Genomic DNA, 14,391 nt, shown 5'->3' with positions numbered 1-14,391 from the left:
ATTACAGCAGCCACAAGAAACGAATAGAATCCCCTACTCCAGAAAGTAAACACGAAGTTCTTGAGAATCCATGCTACCGTGATTAAGACATGTGTGATGGTAATTTTCACTATATTGGTCATGCCTACAAAAACTCCCTAAATTTTTCCCTCTACCTGGTTTCTTTGTATCTACCCAGACTTATTTTTCTGTTATATCTCTGGATCTAATGTGAACGAAAAACTTTTCAAATCGATGTGCTTACTGCTTTTGGAAAAGATAAATGTAAGATTTATAATGAATACATTCTGGTTTAAACTGACTGCTTTGATAGTTTTTAGAAATAGTTTGTATTGGTCAACAAGGCATTGCCATGAGATAATATGTCCCTATATTAACATTAATTTTAGTATTTCTAATTAAAATGAAGGGGGTGGAGCATAATTAGATCCTGCTTCTATAAGGAGATGCAAGAATAAAGAAATCCCAATTCTGATGCAGTGATCAGTGGGGAAACAAAGCAGAGAAGCAGAACCTGTTTCTGCTGGATAGGATTTGAAGGAAAACTCTACATAGGATCTAGCCCCTGTCGGCAGATAAAATATTGCTTTTGGATGATGTGCTGCAACTCAGATTGAGCCCTTCGGTCCCTGGTTCCTTAACTTGAACGTGGTCAAGAATAGCCCAGGAGGTTTATTACAATGCAGATTCCAGGGCCTTTCCCAGCCATCTGTTGACTCAATTTGGGGAGGAATGGCTGAGGAATCTGCATTTTAAACAGTTTGTTAGTGGATTATTTTTGCAGGTTGTCAATGTAGTATGTTTTTAGACTCACCACCTCAGTTTTTCCCGAGAGTTACGGTGATGGGACTCAGAGAAGAAAGGTATATGGAAGAAATGATTGTTATTCCATTCTCTGCTACCTGGTACAGTTAGAAAAATCTGATCACGAGGCTGTCATGTGTTGGGAGCAGCCTGGAAGAAGGGGCAGAAGGGGAGACTTGTAGAGCAAACTGGCATCCTGTCTTTTTGCTCAGTGTGTGATGTTCCGTGATTAGTTTGATGCACCCACGTGGGCATGACAGGTAGATGTGAGAAAAGATGCTCCCTTTCCCATTCTTCCCCAAGCCAAATTATTTCCTCCTGAAACTCATGCCATGTGCGGATTCTTCTCTGTCTCACCTCTGGGATCTGGATGTGTGCAACATTCCCACTTCATTCAGATTTGTGAGTAGACAACAATAAACTACCTCTGGTTAGTTTGGGTAGAAAATTACATTTATTCAAAGACTATATGCTGACTTATGAGAGAATTCAAGAGTCAGAAAGTCAAGCCTTGAGGCCGTTAAGCCAAGGAAAATGCCCAGAACTGTGCCTCAAACTTGTCTAGTGAAGATACTCTATAGCTGATCGCTTGGCAAATGGTCTACTTCCTTCACGACCCAGCGTCTGATTAACGGTCTGGGGTATGCACATCTGATCTGGCAAATCCAGGTCATGTGTCCGTGCTTCAAGTGAAAGGGCTAATAGAAGACAGACGAAGTGACATTTTCAGCCTCTATATTTGTAGGCCAATTCTGCCTTACATGGTGGGGAACTCCTCAAACATGAGAAAGGTTCAGATATTAGGTGGCCAAAAAAAATTTTTTTTTAAAATTCCAACTTCTTTCTCACCTCCTTCTTGACGGTTCTTACCCATCCTTCAGGGGCCAATACAAATGTAGCCTTCTCTAAAATTTTCTTAGTGACTCAGACCACATTGATCTCTTTCCTTTCTGATCTGTTGCACTAATGGACTGAGTCACACAATACCAAATCTAATTATAAACCATTTTGACCTGATTGCCAATTGTCTCATGTACATAGGTCCATTCTTCCCAAATCAATCATCAGCAACTGTCGAATAGACTTGATATCGATTGCTTACACGGCTGGGTATTAGGAAACAGGTGTGGCCCTGTTGGAGGTCATCAGCTAATGCTTGCTTGTTGCTTGGTTTCTGTAATTCATGTGTTTCTGTATACAAAAGTCTGTGAGATGACTATAAGCCCAATAGGTACAACAGTTAAGTAAAGAAATATCAGAAGCAAACATAGCATGGACTCTGCCATAAGGAAAATAAACTTTGGCAAAGCTTAGGAAAAGGTCACCTATTCTAACTAGAAGATCACTTTCACAGTGACTGGATGATCGTACTATTTACGTAAGAGAAATACACTTCTGGACTGGCAGTAGACCATACCTGAAATTTCTTCCAAATAATTTTCCTGTGCTCCTAGAGTAGACACAGTTGGGATAGAACCTATGGGGATGCTTCATGCAAAAGTTATCAGTGAGCTTGTTCTTTCGGTGGTGTCCCTTGCCCAATGGCAGTGTCTATCAGATTATGTCTTTGGTGAAATATTTAAGTAAATGTATCCCTTCCTTCCTCTACAGTATCGTCACTATTTTATCAAGTGATCGGTATCTCATTTCCCATTTGTGGAGGTCTTGATAGCTGAGTAAACTTGGGTTCTCGGATCGTCAGCCTGTGAGAACAGCTGAGGTCACACTTGTCATAATTGTTATTTGACAAGTTAATACATACTTGACCCAGCTGATCTACCCTCTGGAAAATCCATATTAGCCACTCTATAAGGACCTGTATTTCTTCCTTCTACCCCACCTAGGCAGGGATTTCCCCAAATCCAGAGGAAGGTGTACATGGGTGCTCAATGGTAGGTCCAGCCTGCAGGACGCCAACCTGCAAGGGGCATATTAGCCAATGTGCTGGAGCCGTCCTGGTGCTAGGGCTGCACAATGACCTGTGCCCACCTGAGGGGAAGGCCCCTCATCTCTTGGCATTTCACCATCCGATAGTCCTCAGAGCAATGTTGCTTGTACCACCCAAGTTTTTTCCAATAAACTAATCACAGTTTTTTCATCTTTTAGGGTTAATCTAGAATCTTCTTCCTACCCCTTCTCCCCCTGCTTCACTCTCCTTCCTGACAGATCTAGAATCAGTTTAAGCATGAGTCCATAACATCTGTCATAGTATATGCAAGCCCTGGACTTCCCCACTCGGTTGATTGTGTCACTGCACCGAGATGGTTCTACTTGATGTCTTCATTCTGTGGATGCACTGCCCTGCAGAAGATCCCTCAGCCCTCTCCCTTCCCTTCCCACCTCCACTCAAGCTGATGGAGGAGATTTGAATGCGTGGGGGGCAGAAAGGGAAATGGGGGAGATGGACCCTTCCAAGTAGTCCCATCCTGAAAAGACATCCGATTTCTAACCTCTAAATGAGGGTGTCCCTTCTCCCAATCATTCACTTAGCCGTGATAGTTAATTGGCTTCTAAATCTGATCAAAGATGTTGCACAGAAAGAACTGCTAGTTAATAAATTACTGCTTTTTATTTCTCCAACTTATTTTGCCATCTGGTGGATACAGGCTAATGCTAAAATCTTTAATCTGAGATGGTAAATCTCATCAGGAAGATGTCAGTTGTAGCTGTTCGATTCCTCATGTCTGAGCCTTGTAATCACTGAGGATTGATTCTTCAGGCTGAGTGTTTCTATTATCCCTGGGGTCTTGTTTTTCCAATGGCATCTTTGCTCCAGGAATCCAATGTTTTTGACAATGTTTATGGGTTTTATGGGTAGGGAAGCAGGAAGAGTGAGTCCCCAGAGCTCAGTGCAGCATAAACAAAGGTAGACTTAAGCTACAGAGACTAAAACCCCCCAGGTCGGTGGACCCCACTCTGAAAGGGCTGCAAGAAACCAGGAGAAAAATCAGGGACAGGGTAGGTGTATCACAAACTAAGTTCTATTTACCAAGCATGTATTGAACATCTTTTAATGTGTGGACCTTGTGCTATAGCAAGGACCTTGGGCCTTGTTGAAGCATAGCAGTTATTAATTAGAGATGGCACTGGAATCGCCTATCAAGTTTGTTTTGTTTTTAAATAAGCGTGCCTGTTCTGGCTAGGCCTACCTATACCTGATCAATTTCTTGGGGGCTAGAATCTGCAGATCTAAGTGAAAACCATAAAATAACCACCAAAACAATCCTACATAGTTCAAGAGTTAATCTACTGTGGTGTCCAAATGGAAAATTCACGGTGCTTGTTCTTGAGATGCAAACAGCCTAGTAGGAGGGCCTGGTATCTCAACATCAGAACAAAGCATAGAAAGATGTATTACTCAAAGAGGACATGTTTGTTTGTTTGTTTTTTGAGAGAGAGAGAGAGAGAGAGCAGCGCAGGCTTCTCAAGCTGGTCCAAACATGACTTGGCTTGAAAGAGTGGGGAGAGGAGACCGGTATTTACTGTGGTTACATGGTGCAGCCTGGATAAGGGTTCCTATGGGCGGGAAAGGGCTTGATTGATTTGTAACGAATGCCAGCCCCAAAGAAGGAGGTACCTGGGCTTTCTTATCAGGTTATGTACACATGGGCCAGAATGGGAAGAGAGAAGGATGAGGCTTACAACATGTCAGCAGTCAAACATCAAATAAGGAAGCCAGGCTCTTTATTACAAAAATCATACATGCCTTGATTATCAGGATGCTATTCCCATCAGTGATTCTAGCATGAACCAATTCATATTACAATCAAATTAAAATGCTGATTTTCCGATCATCCTAGCATACCCTCCACGTTTATCAGTCAGCCATCAACATTTTACTGTAAACAAGAACCCTCCCTCCAAAATTGTCCTTTTTTTCTTATAACTGCATGGTAATCTACATTTATTTAAAATAGAATTTTAATTAAAACGGACTATACAGTTATTTTTACAGTTACCTAAAAATGTACCAATATTTTAAATCAAGATTTGTGCTTACTGTGCTTTTGTACACTCCATGCATTCTCTTTGAGTTCACTCTTTTTTCCCCTTTCATAGTTGTTTTGGTTTGGGTAAATTGTCTTAGTCTTCATATGCCGGTAAATTCTGTATTTTGTTTTGGATTTTGAATGCTTGGTTGGGTAAGAGTTCTTCGTTGACTCTTCTTGCTCAGCACAGCCTAGATTGTACATCTATGATTGCTGATGAAAAAACTGCTTTCAATTTCATTGTTATTCCTTGAAAGGTAATTAGTCTTTGATTCCTGGTAATTTGAGATTTTTGCTGTTGTCTTTTTCCTTCTGAAGGGTGATTCTAAAACATCTGTATGTGGACATATACTATGTATCCTTGGTACTAGCAGCTCGCTTTTAATCTGAAATGTGATTTTTCTTTTATTCTGGAAAAATTTTAGCCACCTTTATTCAAATATTACTTTTCCATCTCCTTATGTGTTTCTATAGAACTTCTATCGAACGGACATTAGAACTTCAATCTGTCTTTCCTATATTTTAATTGTTCTTTCACGTCTCTGTTCTCCCCACTCCCCGTCTCTCTCTGTGTCGTTGACTGATGGGCAGTGTTTTGGGTAAAATGATGTTTGTAGTACAGAGAGGTCTAGTACTTGAAAAATTGGAAGGTTGTTATTGTTGGTTTGCATTTTAGCTAACCGTATGGAAGAATGTCTTTGGTTTTATGATTTTCATAAAACCATGAAACGCACTGAAGATTTCATCTGTGCTATAATTAACAAAATTTCTAGGATAGCAGAATAACAAACAACGCTAATAATAGTTCTTTTATTGCTTCTGGTTTTTTGTTTGTTGGTTTTTAACTTTTACCCTCCTTAGTAAATTTCTTTTCAAACCTCTATACTTGTGTGGTTTGAATATTTCTTCAAAATACATCCAATGGCAAACTGTTTTGGAGAGGAAAAAATATCTGGTTGACACTCAATTTTCACCCTGAAATATTATTTTAGACTCTCTCTTTTGGAGGACGTACATATCCATGAAATTGTCAGTGTTTTATGGTCTTATAAATATCAAATTAAATGACTACTATATGTCACCTTCTTTGAGATTGATCTGAACCTCAAATTCCAAATAATGAATCCAGTTCTGAGTTTAAACGAGTAGTGAAATCTGACACTAAAAAAGCCATTCTCCATTTTAGCTACTATTGAAAAAGCTAAACAAAACTCTGAAAATGAATAAAGAAACACAGAGAACTCAACATATAATGAGCCCACATCAAGAGACATATAGGTAGTGTAGGAAATATATTTATCTACACATTTAGATTTTCTCTGTGAGGACAAGTGTTCTACTATTCTGATACGAACTATTTTAGTCAATCACCCAGCCTCTCAGAGTTTTACATGAAAATTCTAGTCATTGCAGTCTTTTTTTTTTTTCCAGTTGTTTTCATTTGATTAAGTATTGTCCCTAAACTTAGCCAGATCTATAGCTTTCTTCTACATAAGTTATTTGTGTATAGACAGTTGACTGATTTTTTTTTTTTTGGCTTCTCAAATCATTCAGGATTCAACTATTTATATCTGCCATCCCAACTATAAATGACAAGTATTCACTCAATTTTGTGGAAGAACCACCAAACCTGAAATATTAATGTAGTCAGGAAATGTTTTTAAAGGAAGGAGAATTTCAATAATGTTACAAAATGCAAATGCATTTCCTTCCTAGAGCCTCCCACTCCTCCAGCACATACACGTTTTGCCCACTTTAAATCCAGTATTCATGCCTGATTAGGTTGTTAAGCAGTCTGTTATAAAAACCAGCTCTTTAGTCTTTTCCCTTGAAAGGTGTTCTTTTTTTAAACTTGCATTCAAGTTGCACCTGGCTTTGTTTACTGTTATTCTTACTTATGTTTGCCCAGGCTGGTAGCACTTCTCAAAGTGGTGAGGATGGCTTTTACAGGGGTGGCTGAAATCGCTGTGGGGGTGGGGGGAGGTAGAGAGCACGGGGGGAGGAGGGGTAGAGACCACAGAGCACTCTGAAAGCAAGGCTCTGTGGCAGGTGAAAATGTGATTCTGAGAGGTGTGACAGCAAGTTTGAAGCCATAAGGAATCCTCTTCTTCCCCCCCCAAGTGACCATGTGCACCTGCTCTCTCTCCAGGGATTTACATTTTCTCAGAATATCGCAGGATTTTTTCTAAAGGAATAAAAAACAGCACCACGGGGTTTGTCATATTGAATTGGATTTCAGAAGTGACTAGCGCAAGGATGCACTGGTGCTAAATGTGCTGGCAAGAAAGCCAGCTGCTTTTCCCAGTAGAGTCACGGGATTTTCCGTTGGAAGGTGTTAAAGAGGTCCGTTGTTTCCTCTGGGGACGCCCAATATTCAAACAGAATCAGGCTGAGCTGTGCAGATGTCAGAAGCCCTTAGACTTTGACCTCAGGCTGGTGAAGAATTTTATTTTCTCCTGGGCCTAACAGTCCTAGGCAGCCCCTTTGTTCTCATTATCACCCCCTTTATTATCAGGGGAGGGGACTACTGAGTCTCTGAGTTTCCTTTTTGCTGAAGACCCCTGCGATTAGGATATAGATAAGGAAAAAAATGAAGCAAGTATCTTTCTACCAAATAATTATTGCTAGCAAATGTTATGATGATGTTAATGACAGCAGTCATTTGGGTTAAGTATGGCCAAGCTCCTTGCTGAGAGGTTTACCCACACGCTCATTGAATTAATAGAACCTGATGAAGTTATCATCACCATATTTCAGTTGGGAAAAGGACACACCGCCAGTTTAAGTAGTTACCTAAGGTCATATTGCAAGTTAATGGCCATACTCAGGATTCAACGACTGCTTTCTAACTATAGAGTTGGCCTGATCACAGGCAAGCATTCTCTTCATACTCTCTGTCCGTGGTATAGTGAACCTATTTAACCTAAGACTTTTGAAGTGTGAATGTCCTAAATTGTGGGGAGCATATGTTTTGGTTTATTGGAAGTTTGGGAACTACTGGAGGCCTCTGGAATTGGAGTTGTCTGATCATGAAATGTCAAAGTGAAGCAAAAGTATGTAAGACCCAAGGCCTGTTTTTAAGATACTTGTAATTTTGTAGAAGAAATGGACACTGACCAAGTTGTTACCCACATAATTCTGATTACTATCTTACACGTAGTTTGAGGAATGTAGAGGCTTGGGACTGCTTACATTAGGAGATCCTAATCTTGTACACACACACACACACACACACAAATATATGTAACACACACACATATATATTGCATACAATAATTTTTTTCTAGCAGAGTCTGCTTCTCATTGTAGAAGAGAAATATATACTTGATTTCCCTACTTCCTTTGCAGTGAGAAAAAGGACATGTATAACCACTGCTGGCCACTTGGAGGTGAGAAGTTTGTGGAGGTGCTTCTGGGAAATGTTTTACATCCCAATAAAGACAGACACAGAGGGACATCCTCCCTCTTCTGTGGAGGCTAAGGGTCTCCCTGTGATGCCCAGTGCTGCTGTAGCTATCTTAGAAGCATAAGGAGAGAGCAGAAAGACGGAAAGAAGCTCAGAACCTGATGAGATTACTAAACACCTGAATTAACCCCGGAACTCTCTATCTCCAGATGGCTTGTTCTGTGAGGAGATACACTTCTTTTTGTTTAAACTGTTTAAATCATAGTGTTCTCTTGCTCACAGATGAAAACTTCCTAAATGATAAGGAGGCTTCCCCGAGGAAGAGGTGTTAGTGTTGGCATATAAAGGATGAGTAGCTGTTGGTTAAGTGAAGAGGGGTAAGAAGAATTACAGGCAGTGGGACTAGCAGAACAAAAGTCCCGAGGTGACAGTGGTTTGTCAGACTATGCAAGGATTGCAGGCCATGGCATGGGGACTGGACTGGCTCCTAAGATTGAGATGTTTTAAAAATGTTTTAAGCAGGAAAGTGATCTAAGCAGATATGCATGATGGCTTGGAGTAAGGAAAAGCAGTGGAAGAGGAAGAAGGCAAGGAACACTAGAGAAAAGAAAAGAAAGAAGAGTGATTTGAAATGTGGCTTCTCAGTTAGGCAGCAGAGAGACCAAGCATAGATTTGTAGATGACGTCAAAATAAAAATATGTCTGTCCAAGCACAAGTGGGCCTGGGGTCTGCAGCTCTGCTTCTGGATTTTCTCTTCCTCCCCGACCTCAGCTCCACAGGCACAGAGGTGTGACCATGTGGACCTTCGGAACACTGACCTTGCCTAACTTTTTCTTCTCTGCCACCCTCGAAAACCTGGCTTTACTTTAGAAAATGTGGTAATGGGGACGTGGAGGAGGCAAATGCCCAACGTCTGACGTAAATTAGAAATACATCTGGGCCTGGAACCCTGGTCTCTTGACTCTCAAGCAATTTTTCCAAACTGCCATCTTTCTCAGAAATAGTTTCTAGAAGATTGGTAAGATTTGAGTGGAATGATCCAGAGTGTTTTTAGTTTATAAACATGTGGCATTACTGTATTAATTATTGTTTGTCTACTGAATGGCTGTGACATCCACTTTTTTTTTTTTGTCCTCATGGATTTGCTGCTACTGATCACAGGAGAAAACAGAATTGAATTGTGATATAAGGAACATAAAAGTGACAGGAGAAGGACACTGGGAAAGGTCAGAAACGGATGACTTGCACCATCCAAGGGCGAGGAAGGTTAGGTGAACGTGAGCTGGCTGGGTGGAGACTGGAGGACACGCATTCCTGAAGCACAGCTAATAATCATTAGTCCATTACTGTCCCACGGGACTGCTGGGTTGCCAGATCATCCCCGTCCTCAAGAGAACCTGGAAGTTTGGATTTGCGTGTGAAACGGTATTTAATGTTTTTCAAAAGTTTGCTTAAGTTGGTATTTAATGTTTTCATACAAAATGTTTTAAAACACTTGGTAGGTAATAACCACAGATAATAACAACAATAAAAAAAATAAATAATTTGTACCTCTGGGGAAAAGTCGTTTTAAAGTTTATTCTTTTTTACTCATATGCCTTTTAATAAAAAAGTATAATTATTTGTAGGTTATATGTAAAAGATTAGTGACATCATGTAAGTTATTAAACCTTCATAGACCCCAAAAGAAAGTTGGATGACACAAGCTAAATGAGTTGCCTGTGGCTGTTGGAACAAATTGCTGAGTTGAAACAACAGAAATTTACTTGCCCACATTTCTGGAGTTCAGATGTCCAAAATCAGTTTCAATGGGCTGGAACCCAGGTGTCGCAGTGTGATGCTTTCTCCAGGGGCTCTTGTGGAGAATCCATCTCTTGCCTCTTCAAGCTTCTGGTGGCTGCTGGCATTCCTTGGCGTGTGGCTGTGCCACTCCTATCTTCAGAGCCAGCATCTTCAAGTCTCTGCCCTCTCTTTATATCGCCTTCTCTGCGTCTGTCACATCTCCCTGTGCCTCCTGCCTCCCTCTTATGAAAATACATGGGACTGAATTCAGGGCCCATCCTGATTAACCCAGGATAATCTCCACATTTCAAAATCCTCAATGTAATCACATTAAGAAAATCACAAAATTTTCTCTTTTTTAAATTTTGCATGTAAGGTAACATTTACAAGTCCCATGAATTAGGGTATGAATATCTTTTGGGGGAGGAGCCATGTTTCAGCTTGTCACACAAGCATTTTACATTCGCTTGCATGTAAAGAAGGTTTTATACCTTTAGCTAATATCTCAAATAATAACATAAATAGTTAGGATATTTGATAGGTATAAATCCATATTTCAAAAAATTCTTAATGATTTCAGTAGATATTACTAATTTCTTACAGAATTCTCTGGATGTTTAGTGAGTGTACCTCATGTGGCAGAAAACAGAAGCTCAGTAGAAGTGGTAGTTCTGCCATTTTCTTGATGTTTGCTTATGTTTGCATCATTAATATAATCTTCAATCACTGATTTCTTTACCAGGGCTTCCTAATGCCACTGTTCATTCATTAAAGTTTAGTTTAGCTAACATTAGATAAGGTGATCTGTAAATTCACTTAACCTGGGGCCAAGTATGACATTTCACAATATCCTGAGAGCATAAAATGAAAGAGATGACCTTGTCAACCCCTCTGTGTCACAGAAGTCCCAGCCTGTCCTCAGGTGGCCTGGATGCCATGTGTGGCTCACAACCTCTGACATACAGGCGGAATGAGTGTGCCAATGTCAATCCAAGTACTAAATATTAATACAACTCAATTTCATCACCTGCTTTAGCTGAATGATCCATCTAGGTCTTAGGTTGGGTTCCCTAGAAGCAAAGCCTAAGGTGGGTATGGTTGTCAAGTGCTTTACTGAGGAGGTGCCCTGAAGGAGAAGCTCTAAGTGAGAGAGGGAAGCAGGGCTGACCAGGGGAGGAAGTGGGCAGGGACTTGACTTCAGGAGTCTCGATTCAGCCTGGTCTCATGGGAGCTCTAGTGTATAAACTGTACCACAGTGGCTATCTCACCTAGAGGTAAGGGAGTCTGTCTGGAGTGTTATCCCTCAACATTGGTAATTTATTATGACAACCACCTCCCAGGAAGGACATAAACTCCCAGGTATCCTTTTGGCCAGGTGCTGCCTGTCAATCATAGGCATTCCTCTGTACCGTGATGTAGGAGGGAGCCATTAGCAGCCATTTACAGCAGCTGGAAGACAGGTGCACCAGCTAGGTTAAGGGAAATCTGGACGGGACACCATCAGCGTTTATTACAATATATGAGTAGAAATTTGGTGTTCTAGTCAAATAGCCCCCTTTGAAGACCACTGGCCTAGAGCAGGGCTTCTTAACTTTAGCATTACGGATATTATCGGGCAGATAATTCTTCATTGTTGGGGGCTGTCTTATGCATTATAGATACGTAGCTGCATCCTGCCCTCTAACCACTAGAAGCCTACTAGCAACCACAGCACCCCCACTGCTATAAAAACAACAAAAGCTCCAGTGTGGGGGAAGTAAAGGTCCTCCCCACACAGCGAGACCTTTCCACATCAATACAGGAAGGAAGGAAACAGGTTCATTGTTGAATTAACACCACAGTCTACAGGCATATAGGTAGCCTGTAGGAGGCTACAAAGTCAAAGAAATCACACAATTTATACAGCCAAGCAAGTACAACGTTCTCTTGGGAATTCAAGTAGCTATTTGTTTAGTTAATTGTTCTTCTCTTAATGAATCATGAAACTTCTTATGTCCCCAAAAAAGTCTCCAGTCTCCCTCATAGACAGTTATATCTTGAGATTAGCTCCTACATGAACTCCATTGTGGTTTTACATTTTAAGAGGTTGCGGGCCTGTGGCTTTGGAGACATTTTTGCACTACAGATGAGACGTTTCTAGTCCATGGAGAAATCTGTCTGTAATCCAGAGTTAGAGGATTCAGGCCCACTGAATCTTCAAGGAGACTCAAGAGGGCGAGAGGGGGCAGTTTCTTCCTTTCCCTTTATAAACAAAGCAAATTTATTTAAAATTTGTTTTTTCTTACACAAAGAGCAAGATTGCCAAATGTCCCCTGGGGACAAAATGGATCCCAGGTGAGAATTATTAGCCTAGAGCAAAGGGTGACAAGGTTAACAATCAGATGGCAACATGAAGCCAAACAAAACCGTGGAGAAAGCCATGGGAAGCCAAACAAGCTTTGCTTATAACAGTTTTATCTTGAATTTCAGTTAATTAAACATGGAGGTCACTGCAGTGACTAATGCCATGGCAGCCTACGTAAGCAAACTAAATCTAAGCCTGTAAATGCCTCAAGATTACAAAATCAAAACTTAAGGACAACCAATCGCAAATAGCCAACTATGCTTTGACAAGCAATCATTTTCTTACTTTGCTTTCACTTTTTCTCTATATAAATTTCTCCTGAAACTCCTCTGGGTAGAACACACCTGATCACTTCTGGTTTGGTGCTGCCTGATTTGAATCAATTTTTGCTCAAATAAACTTTAATATGCTTCCGTTTCTTTTAACAGTTCAAAACTATTCTAAATAATGAGCTCATTTGGTAGCTATTAAATCCCGTAATTATTATTATTATTACTATTGTTATTATTACTATGGAGGCCCAATATTAAAACAGCAGAGGAGTGAATTTTAATAAAGGAAAGAAAGTTTGTACATCTCCCTCTTTAGGCGTCCTCTTTATCTAGTTTGGAACCAGGCACTGGAGATCATTTCCTCTGGTCTGGAATAGACTGAATTGCTTATCTTTTACTAATTGTCTTTCATTGTTCTCTTTGTTTTCTTAAAAAATTACTTTTGAATACCTGGCTGACCTTCCATTTTTTCTTTTTTGTTAGTGCCATTTTATGGCTGCTTGATAGAAATCTAGTTTCCTGTATCTAATATGTAATTTATTAAACCTCGTTTCTTTTATCTGCTCTACGGTATATTAATAACTTGGGTTCTTTAAAGCACAATGCCATATTTAAATGTGGCAAGAAATTAATAAATCTAGAGTGACTGGTAATGTCCCCACCCTCATATCTTTATTAGGGGTGCTGCAAGTCATGGGATGTCACAAATAGCCCAGAAAGGGAAAACCATAACCTTTATTCTGGTCATTATAGGACACGGGACACTATGCTGATGGGAAGAAAGTGAAGCAAGGAGGAAATTAGGAAAGACTTGGTGATATTGGGCAGAGAATCACGCACGTATTCTTCAGGGATGTCCCTTTGCTTTGAGGTAGGCTTGGTGTTGTGGTGTTTTCTTCCCCATTAAAATCTCCTGAGAGGTTTTGGTTTCTGTCTTCACTTTTATCTTACAACATTAAGATGGCATGACCTTAGAATAGAGGGTCTTGGTACAGGTACTTCATGAAATAGTTGAATATTTAAATGGCATCTGTACATGCACAGCACTGTTAGAATCCTGGGTTTGTGTCTAGACAGTCTGCTCCATGTCTTTGTCACTATTTCAGAGCAAGTAGAAAAACAGCAAGTCTTAGTTCAAGCAGTAATATCTTAGGTATGTGTGGAATGGAGGCAACAACTAGTCAGGTGATTACGTCTGAGCTGGGTGGGCTTCCGTTGATACCCAGAGAGGGTGTTTACAGCCTGTTACCTGCTTATTCCTCTTCTAGTTCTTACTTTGTGCTTCACTAGAAAAGTAGGCATTATCTATGGCATGCCTTTCCACTTTATGCCTTATATTCTGTTTCTTTGGCAGCTATTTTAAAATTCTGTAAACTGTAGGTATCTAATAGGCATGCAAGTTCTGTCTGATCTGGTAGAGATTCATTTGACTTGCTTCCCTACTCTATCTCTGTGAGGTTCAAACACACACACACACACACATCTTTGCCTCCATTTTGTAATTCATTTCAAGATTTCTTTATGTAAATGTATGCGTCTGTGACTTTTCCTTTGCACAGGTTATAACGTCTGCTGGTTCTCGCACGAGTTGAATAGAATTTTTAGCACATGTTTATTTTTATTTCTATTTAAGAATCATTTTATCTTTTCCTGAAAATTACTTTTTAATAATAGATTTACTTCATTTAGGCTCTGGAGTGCTGGGGGTACATATTCTATAATCATCAAAAGTAGAGTTATGCTAGAATCTGAACATCTATATCATATAGATAGAATCAGAAATTAGGTTTTGT

This window comes from Rhinolophus ferrumequinum, chromosome 24 (assembly GCF_004115265.2).
Source record: "Rhinolophus ferrumequinum isolate MPI-CBG mRhiFer1 chromosome 24, mRhiFer1_v1.p, whole genome shotgun sequence".
Classification (NCBI taxonomy): domain Eukaryota; kingdom Metazoa; phylum Chordata; class Mammalia; order Chiroptera; family Rhinolophidae; genus Rhinolophus; species Rhinolophus ferrumequinum.
Note: the sequence above shows the minus strand (reverse complement) of the source record.